The sequence below is a fragment of the Centroberyx affinis genome, unplaced genomic scaffold, assembly GCF_046629955.1.
Source record: "Centroberyx affinis isolate AG114_WGS23_722 - 3 ecotype Tasmania unplaced genomic scaffold, CSIRO-AGI_Caff_v1 ptg004056l_1, whole genome shotgun sequence".
Taxonomy (NCBI): Eukaryota; Metazoa; Chordata; class Actinopteri; order Beryciformes; family Berycidae; genus Centroberyx; species Centroberyx affinis.
The window spans coordinates 119-12500 of NW_027281850.1; positions in this window are offsets into that span (position 1 = coordinate 119).

Consider the following 12382-nt stretch of genomic DNA (forward strand, 5'->3'; position numbering starts at 1 on the left):
CGAACCTGTGACCTCCCGGTTACAGAACAGCCTCTATTATTTTGAATTTTTGCTGCCTTTTTCTTATTTTTTCTTCACTAACCTACATGCTGTATCTTTAAAAAAAGGCCCCCCAAAAAAATCAACCATTTTATACCATTTTATATTGGTTGTATTGGAAGAAAAATATATATCGAGGAGGCCTTTTTCAGTATTTATGAAAAAGAGAGAGTGATGTTTTGCCCTCTGGTCAATAATTTATGAATGAAAAGAGGCCTTTGTGCCCGCCCCCCCCCCATGCCCCGCACCCCCACCCGCTCCTGCTCCAACCCAGGGCTCCTGATCAAACAGATATTGTTACCACTAAAATAGCAACTTAAAAAACACAGGCTGCCAGAAGACCTGGGAGAAAGACAGGCAGCACAGAGGGGGGGAGGGAGGGAGGGAGGGGGGAAAAGAGAGAAAGAAAGAAAGAAAGAAAGAAAGAAAGAAAGAGGGGGAGAGGGAAAGCAAATGATCAGGAGAATGGTCAAGTGAGGGAGTAAGAAAGAAGGAAAGAAAGAAAGAAAGAAAGAGTGGGAGAGGGAAAGCGAATGATCAGGAGAATGGTCAAGTGAGGGAGTAAGAAAGAAATAAGGAAAGAAAGAAAGAAAGAAAGAAAGGGGGAGAGGGAAAGTGAATGATCAGGAGAATGGTCAAGTGAGGGAGTAAGAAAGAAAGAAAGAAAGAAAGAAGGGGGGGAGAGGGAAAGCGAATGATCAGGAGAATGGTCAAGTGAGGGAGTAAGAAAGAAAGAAAGAAAGAAAGAAAGAAAGAAAGGGGGAGAGGGAAAGTGAATGATCAGGAGAATGGTCAAGTGAGGGAGTAAGAAAGAAAGAAAGAAAGAAAGAAGGGGGGGAGAGGGAAAGCGAATGATCAGGAGAATGGTCAAGTGAGGGAGTAAGAAAGAAAGAAAGAAAGAAAGAAAGGGGGAGAGGGAAAGTGAATGATCAGGAGAATGGTCAAGTGAGGGAGTAAGAAAGAAAGAAAGAAAGAAAGAAAGAAAGAAAGAAAGAAAGGGGAGAGGGAAAGCGAATGATCAGGAGAATAATCAAGTGAGGGAGTAAGAAAGAAAGAAAGAAAGAAAGAAAGAAAGAAAGGGGGAGGGAAAGTGAATGATCAGGAGAATGGTCAAGTGAGGGAGTAAGAAAGAAAGAAAGAAAGAAAGAAAGAAAAGGAATTGAGGGAGAGATAGAGAAAGTGAATGATCAGGAGAACGGTCAAGAGAGTAAGAGTAAGAGAGAATGTAAGAGCCGGCAAGAAGAAGAAGAAAGAGAGGAAAGAGCGAGAGAGAGGCTGAGAGAAAAAAAAAAAAAAAGAAGCAAAATTCACAGGAGGAGGGAAGCAAAGAGAAAGAGCAACAGCATCGTGTGAACAAGAAGGAGCGGAGGGGGGAGAGGAGGATCGAGAGGCAGATTGGGAGAGAGAAAGGAAAGAAAGACACAGAGAAAGAGAGAGAGAGAGACAGAGAGAGAGAGAGAGAGAGAGAGAGATGGAAACCCAACAAAAATAGCCACCCCCCACCCTCACCCTTCTCTCTCTCTCTCTCTTTCTCCCAACTACAACAACAAAAACGAAACCGTACGGGAGCTGAAAAAAAAAAAAAAAAAAAAAAATCTCACACGCCAACTCCAATCGTGGCGATGTATACTGTACATGTGGTTGTGTATGTGTGTGCGTGTGTGTGTGTGTGTGTGTTGGGGGGGGGGGCGGCGGGGGGGGGGTATCATCTATCAGTGGACAAATGCAGGGCTGTGGGGGGTGATTGGGGTGGGGGGGTGATGAGGGGGGTAAGGGGGGGTCGACCAGAATGCTGCTGCTCCTCAAATGAAATAATATATCTTTGAAAGCCTACGCCCCGCGCCGGGCCCAGCGCCCATATATCAAGACCAAGAGCGTCTGGTGGATCCGCTCCAGGCCCATTAACCTTCCACCTGTTCCCCCCCCTCCCACCCCCCCAACCCCTTGTCCTTCACCATGCCCCCCCCCCCTCCCCCTCCCCTCCTGCCCTTGGTTACGGCCCCTTGTGTTCATCTTCCCCTTTAACCCCCGTCTCTCCCTCTCTTCCTCTCTTGCCTCATTTCTCTCTCTCTCTCCTTCCTTCCTTCCCTGGCTGCCCTTTATTATCTCCTTCCCTTATTTCCTACCTCTCTCTCTCTCTCTCTCTCTCATGGTCACCGAGTCTTTTTTCACTCTCCATCTTCGTCCCCCGTCTCTCTCTCTCTCTCTCTCTCTCTCTCTCTCTCTGTGTGTCTTTCCCTCGCTCCGTCTTATTTTCTATCCCTCTCTGTCTCTTTCTCATGGTCGCCGAGTCTTTTTTCTCACTCTCCGTCTTCGTTGCTGTCTTTCTTTCTCTCCGGCTCATTTTCTACCTCTTGTCTCACTCTCTCTCTCTTTCTGTGTCACAGTCTTTCTTGGACTTTACCTTTTTTTTTTTTTTTTTTTCCCGCTCCTGCCAACAGTTTTTATTCCTCTCGCTCTCTCTCTCCTTCTGTAACTCATTTAAACTCCCTGTCGCCCTCCCGTCTCTTTTCCCTTCATCCCTCCTTCTCTTTCCATCTCTCTCTCTACACCTCCTTTCTTCCCAGCTAATGTGAAGCAAGCATGCTGTGGAGGGGGGGTGGGGGGGGGCAAAAGCAGGTGGGGATGGGGTGGGGGGGGTGCAGGGGGGGGGTGCAGCACAGCCTGCAGAATAATTCAAATGCAATGGACCAGGGACACAGTTACAAATCTCTGCCAACTGCAGGCGGACGCCAACCCCATCGCACTCGCAGTTTGTCAGGGTGGTGGGGGTTCGAGGGGTGGGGGTGGGGTGGGGGTGGGGTGGGGGGTAGTGGCGGCGTTGACCTCTGTGACAAGAGGGACATTGCCGCCTGAGGCTCATGTGTGTGTGTGTGTGTTTGTAGGGTGTTATAGATATACCACCTCCCAGGGTTCACAGATCACGCCTAAAACGGCTTATTAATTTCCACCCAGTTATGGGGTGTAAAAAAAAAAAAAAAAAAAAAAAGAAGTGCAATCACTGGCCAGGGCAGGACAGGGCAGGGCAACCCCCCCTTTCCCCCCCCTTCCCTCTCACACACACACACACACACACACACTCCCCCCCCCTGACTCGGTTGCACCTTGAAATTGAACTGCTCCTGGAAAGGTCGCGGAGAAAGAGGTGGGGTGGGTGAATGGCTGAAGGGAGGGTGTGTGTGCGTGTGTGTGTGTGTGTGTGTGTGTGTGTGTGTGTGTGTGTGTGTTAAGATCGTAGAAAAAGACCCCTCCAGCCTGGGTCTGGGTGGGTGGGTGGGTGGTGTAAGTACAATTTCACCAAAGTAAATTCATGTAATATTTATGGAGGTGGATGGAGGTGGTGGTGGGGGGGGTGAAATTATGCAGCAGGGCAGGGCGCATCAGACGGCCTTACATTATTCACCCAGGTAAATCTATAAGTGGAGAATATTCAGGTGCGAGGTGTGAACCCCCCCCCCCCCCCCCCTCCTCCCCCCCCCCACCCTGGGGATCTGTCGTGCTGCCTGATTGACTGACGTGCCGCCGCTTAGAGGAGACGGATAAACCAGCAGCGAGCGCCGGAGTCGAGTCAGCGCCGTAAATAATTCTCCTGTTCAGAGAGCTCGTCTTGTTTTCTCAGGCTGTCTGCAGGTTTTCTGTGAATTTAAGAGTTTTTAAGACCTTTTTTTTAAATTCCAGTTCTAAAAGAATTCCTTACTATTTGTGTCCGCAAAATAAAGAAAAAAAAAAAGGCCTATTAGAATGTGTTTCTGGGTCAGTTCTTGCTAGAAATGGTGTGCACCGAAAACACCTTTTTTTTTAAAACCCTGAAAACGTATTTAACATGTATTGAGTATGTATGTTTATTAATATTTCAACCCTATTAAAGCCTTAAATTGATTTGAATTCAATTCATATTATGATAGCTTAAAACTTGCACGTATCTGCAGACAAGGCTCTGTTGTGAAGATTTCACCACGCTGACTTTCTATTGTTTTTTTTTTTGGAGTGTGACAACAGTGAGTGTATGCTGTACATTGTGTCCATATGTGTCCACAACATACATGTTGTGTAACACACGCGTGTTGTCCAAGAACTAGACACACACACATGTTGATAATGACATGCTTTTTAGGAACATAGTATGGGATATTATGATATAACACATTTAAATTAGGAGAATGTAAGTGGTTTTATTGAAATCCAAGATTACTGGTTGATATGTTTTGTATCTTATACTCTATAGTGTTTATATTTTCTTATAGTTTTTATCCTTAATTAGGCATCTATAGCTTGCTCCAAACAACATTTCATTGTACTCTTACAGTGACAATAAAGATATCTATCTATCTATACACAGTTTACTTGATTGTCTCATTTCATATCTGCCACAGTTTGAATTTAGTGTGTCTTATTTAAAATAACATGAAGGCCGCAGGTTTGATCCCTATGGTAATGTAACTTGGTTTGGATAACATCAGCTAAATGCCTTTAAAATGTAAATTAAAGCAAATGTAAACATTCATCTAATTGTGAGGAGGTGTATCTTCCTCTAAGGAGTCCGATTTTTTTTATATTGCCATAAAATATTCTATAGTTGTCAGCTGGTTAACTGTAAACTCCAGTTAAAAAGTTACCTCATCTTCCCTGTTTCACACTCCTCTTTTTCCTTTCCTTTGGCCTTCCTTTCACCTCTCCTCAATTCTCTTTCCATCTTTTCCTCTCTCCTCCTGTCCTCTCCCCTTCCTCTCTTCCTCTTCTCTATTCTACCCCTTTCTTTCTTTCTTTCTTTCTTCCTCTCCTCTCTTCCTCTTCACTTCTCCCTTTCCTTTCCTTGCCTCTCCTCCACTCTCCCCTCATTCCCTACTTCTCTACTCATCTTCTCTCTTCCTCTCTCCTCTTCATATATCCCTCTCTCTTCTCCTTTTCTCTCCTTCCTCTTCCCCACTTTCTCTATCCCTCTCTTTTTTCTTTCCTTGCTTCTCCTGCACATTCCCCTTTCAGTCCCTCTTCTCCTCTCCCATCTTCCTCTCTCGTCTTCTCTCATCTGCTGTCCTTTCTGTTTCACCTCTCTTCTCCTCGCCCCCATCCTCCCTCCATCTGTTTATCCAATATGGCCGTCCCCTCTCAGCTGGGAGCTTTCCCAGGGAACAGGACTTCTAATACAGTTTCTCCTCAACTTAATGGCCCTCGGGTTCTGCTTTTGTCATTCCCTCTACATGCAGAGAGAGAGAGAGAGAAAAAAGAAAAGAAAAAGTAGAGGGAGCAAACTGTCTGGATCCCCCCAAAAAACCTGTCCCCGGGCGGCCATGAAGGAGCAAAAATAACCAGCGCCGCCACATGTCAGACCGTCACGGGCGCTCGCCTCCCCGCTCCGCTTTTATCAGGTGGACGGACTAAATATACGGATAAAGTTACGCGGCGAGTTACTGGAGACGGTTTCTAAACAATAGTACGCTCTTAAAAAAAAGGAAATGTGTCGTCTTCGTGTAGCTGAAGTAGTGACATCTTGTTTGAAGTGACACACGTTTACGTTACCGCTGTTATTAACGTTCCAGGTCGAGACAGAATGACGGAAACACCTAATGATATATGAATATGAAGTAGGGAAGAGGGGGGGGAGGGGGGTCGCTCTTTGCCTTCAGAGCAGATTCAGTCTTCCTGGAAATGCTGTGATGCAAGTCCTGAGCTGTGCAGCTTCTGTTGAGGCTGCATCACGGAGGTGCTGGCTCAATTTTGTGGAAGCTGTATTTTAGATTTTTAGTTTAGTTTAGTCCCGTTAAGTGTCTGTCAATCCCGGCCAGTGAGCTTCCAGACTTGTGACTTTTATCCGTGATTGGCATGTGTTGTCATGATTTTGCCAGAGGGCCCCACAAAAGACGAGAATAGAACCAATATAAACTTATTTTTAATCAATTTAAAAACTTTTAGAATATTTTTAGAAATGTATTTATTGAAAAACACCCCTATTTTCTGTTACAATTAATTATTTCAATTACATTATGCATTGACCATCACTAATCTTCAATTAAATCTTGAATCATGGTCACCCCCCCCGCTCAGTCAGCCTATAGTGGGCTATGCAACTTCCAGTGAGACTTTAAGCTCATTTTCCTTGCCACTGCATCAGTAGCTGAGAGAATAAAATAAATAAAGCTACCCAAGTTTATTATTATTATTATATAGAGAGGATGGATTAAAAAACAAGAGAGTTGGGATTCAGGGGGCCTCCATGCCTGCCTAGGGCCCTCGAATCACTAAGTCCGCCCCTGGCAACATGAATGCAATGCAGCTGCAAGGCATCCTGTATTCTGAGTGTAAGAGGCACGGCTGCAAACACAGACACGCCCCACTGATCACAAACTAACTGGCTAGTTAGCTATATTTATACAGTATGTCCGTACGCTCACTTCTGATTGAAAACAACAAGTTTGCGCCTCTTCTCTGGAGCTTGTCAAAGGCATTCTGGGAAACGTAGGAAATCAGTAGACGAGGCAGAGACAGGCAGAGACACCAAGAAAGTAAATTACAACTCCTGGAATGCACTGACCATCACTAATTGATGATATTTAACAGTGTACGAGAATTTTACTTTAGTACGACTCGCCTGTGTTGCAGCCTTTGTAATTGTGATTTAGTTACTTCAAAGTTCTTTTTCATGTGGTGTTTTCCGTTATTTCATCAACCCCTGTATGCTGTGTTGACAAGCAACACAAAGGTGCACGTCGTCCCAAAACCAGACACACATCCTTTTTTTAAGGGTTTAGGGAGGAAAGGGGAGGGGGAGGAGGGGGGGGGGGGGGTGTGTGTGTTGTGGTGAGGTGAAAAAGGGAGTAGAGCTAGGAAGGTGGGATATAAACATATGAATCATCGATAGTCCCGATCGCCAGGCTAAATTCTCCCTCCCATTGTGTTTGTGGTGGGAGCTGGAGGAAAAGAGTCAGGGCGGCCATCCCAACGCTGGAACAATAGAGGAGGAGAGGGCAGCGCTGGACCTGCCTGCTGTGACTCACCCTCACACACACACACACACACACACACACACACACACACACACACACACACACACAACTCCCTCATGCACCCTAGCATAAACAGAAACACTTGAAGAGCTGTATTCAAGAACGCTATATGACCAGTTTAAAATTAATTTTAAAAAATCATGTCTTCAAGTTTGTCATTCAATTTCTAGTCAGTAAAAATATTCTAATTTTCTCAACCAAGGTCTTAAACTACTAAATATCTTTTCAAAACTATCATAAGTTACTATCATAATTTAATTTTAGTGTTGTGTGCTGTCAATTAGTCTGTAAGAGTAGGTGTAACTTATTTCCAACAACTTTTCAAACATCGTAACTTTGGTGATTTTGATCTTCAGTTGAAGGATTACACACTCCACTATTGTTTGGGGGAAATTCTGCCATCCTTGGTCTTATGAAACCCTTTTGAACTATATTGTATAAACTCTTAAAATGCAAGGTGGTCAAACTGAAATTAAGGCTGATTCTACTAGTTCCTGGAAGGTTGAAATTTTTGGAGATACAAGGTTTTCACCCAACAAGAACCATTTGTTGCTTTGGGACAAAACTCTTTTATCTCATACAGGTAAATTGGTCTCACCTACTGACATTTTAACAGACCACCTCCTAAAAGTACAGATTCCTGCTAATTGTGCTAATTACCGGTATCTCAATGTTTACTCCATTCAATTTAAAGTGAGTATGAAAGAAGCCAAATGAGCTTGAGTCCTGCTAAACAGCAGTTAATGAAAAGCCTTGTCCCCTAGCACTATAATTCTCTCCGTCTTTCTATGTTTCTCTCTTTGAACACACACACACACACACACACACACACGCAGACACACACACAGACACACACACACACTCACAGTCAAACTCTCACTTCCCCAATGACCTCATTTTCTCCAACAAGGCTAGTTTAATTTATTTTGAATTCCCTTGTCACTGTATGTCATTTTATGTTGCATTTAGATTCTCTTCTTCAATTATATTATATATATGTTTTTGCCTTGATTTTTTTTTTTGCTTGTTTTATGTTTTTGTTTGTTTCTTTCGGTTAGATGTTTTTATAAAGCCCTTGGATTTTTTTTTATCTCACCCCTACAAATAAGTTTGTTTTTTTTCTCCTATGTGTTTCTTCTTTTTTGGGGGGATTTTATCATGGTGTTTTTGTCACTTTACTTCTATGTTTTATCACTCTGCAACCTCAACTAAATATCAGTGACGCCTCAACATCTCCATTAGCCATTCATTATGAGTCCAATCTGCGATGTTCACTGCATTCCAGGAGTTATTTTGAGATGAAGTGTTGTGTTGTTGTACCCACTTTCCCTCAACCTGCCTTTTCTATCTCTACTTCAGTGAGTGACTTCCTACATTTCCCATAATGCCTTTCAACAACCCCCACAGAACAGGCGTGAATGTGCATTTCAGCTGTGGATTATTCCTGTTGAGAGTCGTGCCCCTCACTCAAAACCCCAAACGTCTTCTGGCTGCATTGCATTCTGGTCTATTGAGGCTACAGTCAGAGGAGAAATTGGTCTCTCTGCCTCTTCTACAATGGATTTCTCTCTGCATGATTGTTGAACGTCTCTTGGTGCAAAATGGCGGCTCTAGAAAGAAGCCCTCGCTCTTTGATTCTGAGGGACTGACACCTGAAACCTGACATTTACTTTTGATGTTTCGGATGATGTTTTGATTTGTTTTTAACAGTGTAAAGTATTGTTAAGGCGGATTTTTCCTTCATCGCGCTCAAAATTGGCTCGGTTGGCATGCACTGGGACGGGCGGAGGGGTTCATACCAGGACAGGGGATGGGAGGTGGAGAGGGGGGGGGGGGGCAGGGGGGCACAGTACCCGCCCCGCCCCGCGCCAAGCCAACCTCACTGAGAGACAGACACATGTGTTTCCCCCCCTGCCCGAGCGGGACACTGGACACTGACAACACACAATACACACTCACAATCTGGGAATACAATCTGGGAAAACAAACACCCATACACTCAAAATAACCACTTGTACACACAAATATTCTGGAATACACACATACACACTCAAACACTTGGATACACACTCATATAGACTGATAAACTTGCACACATATTGCTCATATTCATGCCTACAGTGATACCTGCTCATACACACTCATATATACTGTATATATATGTACAAACACATATTCTGAAATTCACACTCATATACACTCACACTGAAAAATACACACCCATACACACTCATTCTAAAACACACAGTTATACTCACTCATACGTAAAAAAACACTGCACCTATTTTCAAAAATACACATTTATATGATAAAAACACACACTCATAAACATATGTGGAACACACTCTCATTTTCTACAGCATATACTCACTCACACACACTCATATTGCTGTTGCGTATCTGCAAAAAGTAAATTTTTTTCAACAATAAGGGAAAGAATAGCACTCATTTTCTCAATGACATCCATGTGTGTTTGAATCTCAGTGTGGTTTTAACAGGTGTAAAGGGACTGAGGGTCATGAAACTCCCAATACACACAAATGACTTGCAATTCAAATAGGGAAAAAAAAAAAAAAAAGATTGCAGTATAATGTGGTTTTCCCATGACAGCAGCAGCACACACACACACACACTCATACTGTGGGATATGTACTCAGATGAGGGCCAGAACAGAGTCAACACACACTCAGACACACACACACCTGTCTTCAACTTTAAATTCTATAAAATTACCACCAGCGATCATGACCTAACCCTTACCAAAAAACGTTCCCTCATCGCGCTACCATTCCCCCTGATTTCAAAACCAGCGCACCAGACCCGACTTTCTCTAATTGGCGGCGTGTTAAACCAATCAAAACCCTGAGGAGGGTCGGCTGGAAGAGCCCACCCCGAGCCCCCGCCCCCGCCCCGCTCCCATCCAAGGTGTTCGAAATAAACGTCTCTCACGTCACGCCTCGTTCCCAGAAAGAGAGCGAGCGAGCGAGCGAGGGAATGACAGAGAGAGAGAGAGAGAGAGAGAGAGAGAGGGAGAGAGCTCCATAGGAAAACAATGGGGAGCTCTCTGTAGACGGTCCTCCTAATGGCTAAATATTTATGAGCCCTGCGACCGAGGCCAACTTATGGAAACTAAATCTTTAAACACTTTTTTTGGCAGACGCCTCTCACACACCCTCCCAGCCCGGCTCTATTACCGGAGAGAAATTCTTTTGTTCTTAAGGGGCTAATAATAGCGAGATGGGGCTGTGCGTTGTGTGTGAGTGGTGTCTGTGTCTTAATGTGGGTATGCGTGTGTGTGTGTGTGTGTGTGTGTGTGTGTGAGTGTGTGAGATGGAAGTGTATTTATAGCTTCCTACAGCACTCCTCTGACAAACTTTTTATTCTACTGTGCTTCCTGTCTTTCTGCCCCGCGACTCGACCCTGTTTTCTCATCTAATAGTCGTCTCTTTATTAGCGGGAGAGGTCAAAGGTCACAGGTTTTATTTTAAAAAAGCTGAGATTTGGAATTGAGTCGGCAATCCGGTTTACGCGACATTACACCGCAGCCACTTGATAAGACGCTTTTATCCGAAGCGCCTTACAGTACAATGAGTGTGTACGTTTTTAGCATGGGAGGGAATAAAAAAAAAACCCTAACCTTGGCAGTGTTAGCGCCATGCCGTAGCCATTGAGCAGTACAAGACCACAAGCATGCACTCAGTCACACACACACACACACACACACACACACACACACACACACACACACACACACAAAAGCAGGCATATTAGATGGGGAGATAAAACGGAGAGAGCAGAGATCATGGGTGTTTCTTTCTATGTAATTTGGTGTCGAACTGTAGTAACACACACACACACACACACACATAAAAGCAGGCGCTAGCACAGAATAACAACACATTTACACACACATTTACACAGTACACACACCCACTCCCCAATTATGATTAATGAACAAATCAAAGCAGTAACACATGAAGCTCCAGTTTCCGAAAAAAAATAAATAAATAAATAAATCTGTCCTCAGCAGAGAAGCTCGTGTTGGAGACTGGCAGTTTGGCCGGCTCAGGGCTTACATCGCCCTTTTTTCTCCTCCCATCACCGACACTAAGCTTTCCGCTCAACAATAGCCCTCCCAGTAGTTACTAATTAGAAACAAGGAAGGAAAGGGGGGTGTGGGGGGTGGGGAGGGTGAGTGGGGGGGGTGAGGGTCTGTGGGAAAAGCTGTCAGAGCCACAGCTAGCGCATCATTTTTCAATCCCCCTTGTGCTTTGGATGGCTCTTTAAAAAAACGGGGGAAGAAGGGGAGGGGGGGGGGGGGGGGTAACCTCAATTACCTCGGTCACTTGAGTGAAATACACCCCCCGCGGACCGCTGTGGTACAACCCCCCCACCCCCACCCCACACCCCCCCCCGCAACAGGAGCGTGGAGAGGTTTGGGGGAGGGAAAGGAGGTGCAGGAATTGGTCTCTCCCGCATTTAGCCCGGGTCATTTTCTACCTTTGTAACAGGCACCCGGCTCAATTACTAGTGAGCTTGGGTAATATGGGCAGTCATTAGGCAAACATAATGACATTTCATTCTGCGGCGGATCGGGGAGTGACAAACACAAGTGGGCTCGTATAATTGAATTAGGGCGAGGCGGGGAGAAACAGAGAGGCTTTCGCAGAGCAGCAAAAACGATCATTCAAAGCTAATGGGCGAAACACACACACGCGATTATTAGCCGCAGCCACACCCCGCGATGCGTCTGAGTGTGTGTATACACAGTGAAGTGCCGCGCGTGCCCCGACTGAATGCAAATGCAGATCTCGAAAAATGTCAATAGCGGGGACTCGACGCGTGCTAAATGTCAACATGTGTTTTTCAAGGGCTCTCGTCTGCGCCGTAATTGGCCCGCCGTGAATATTTCATTTATTTCATTTGTTGTTTTTTCGCCCCCCCTTCCCCCTCGAAAATGAAATAAAAAAACATTTGGAGGGACTTTTTGCGGCAGGCCCGGCCGCATGAATATGCAGTCGAGCCTTTGGCGATGCGGCGTGAAGCGAACAGACAAAGGAGTCAGACAACACGGGAAGAAAAACAGGTGAAGCACAGACTCATCATCAAAAACGCCTTTCATGTCGCCCCCGAACATTAACCTTCATTCAGAGCGAATGAAGCTGCGAGCGTGCAAACACACACTGGAAACTCTCCCCCGGCTCTCTGAGGAGTAAGAGGGGGGGAATTATCACGTTTTTTACAGCGAGGCGTTGGCGGAGGGCTACCATTGGTCGGTTGGGTTTGGGCCGAGCGGCGGCGATAAACAATCAGAGAGGAGAAAACGTTGTGTGGCGTCGACT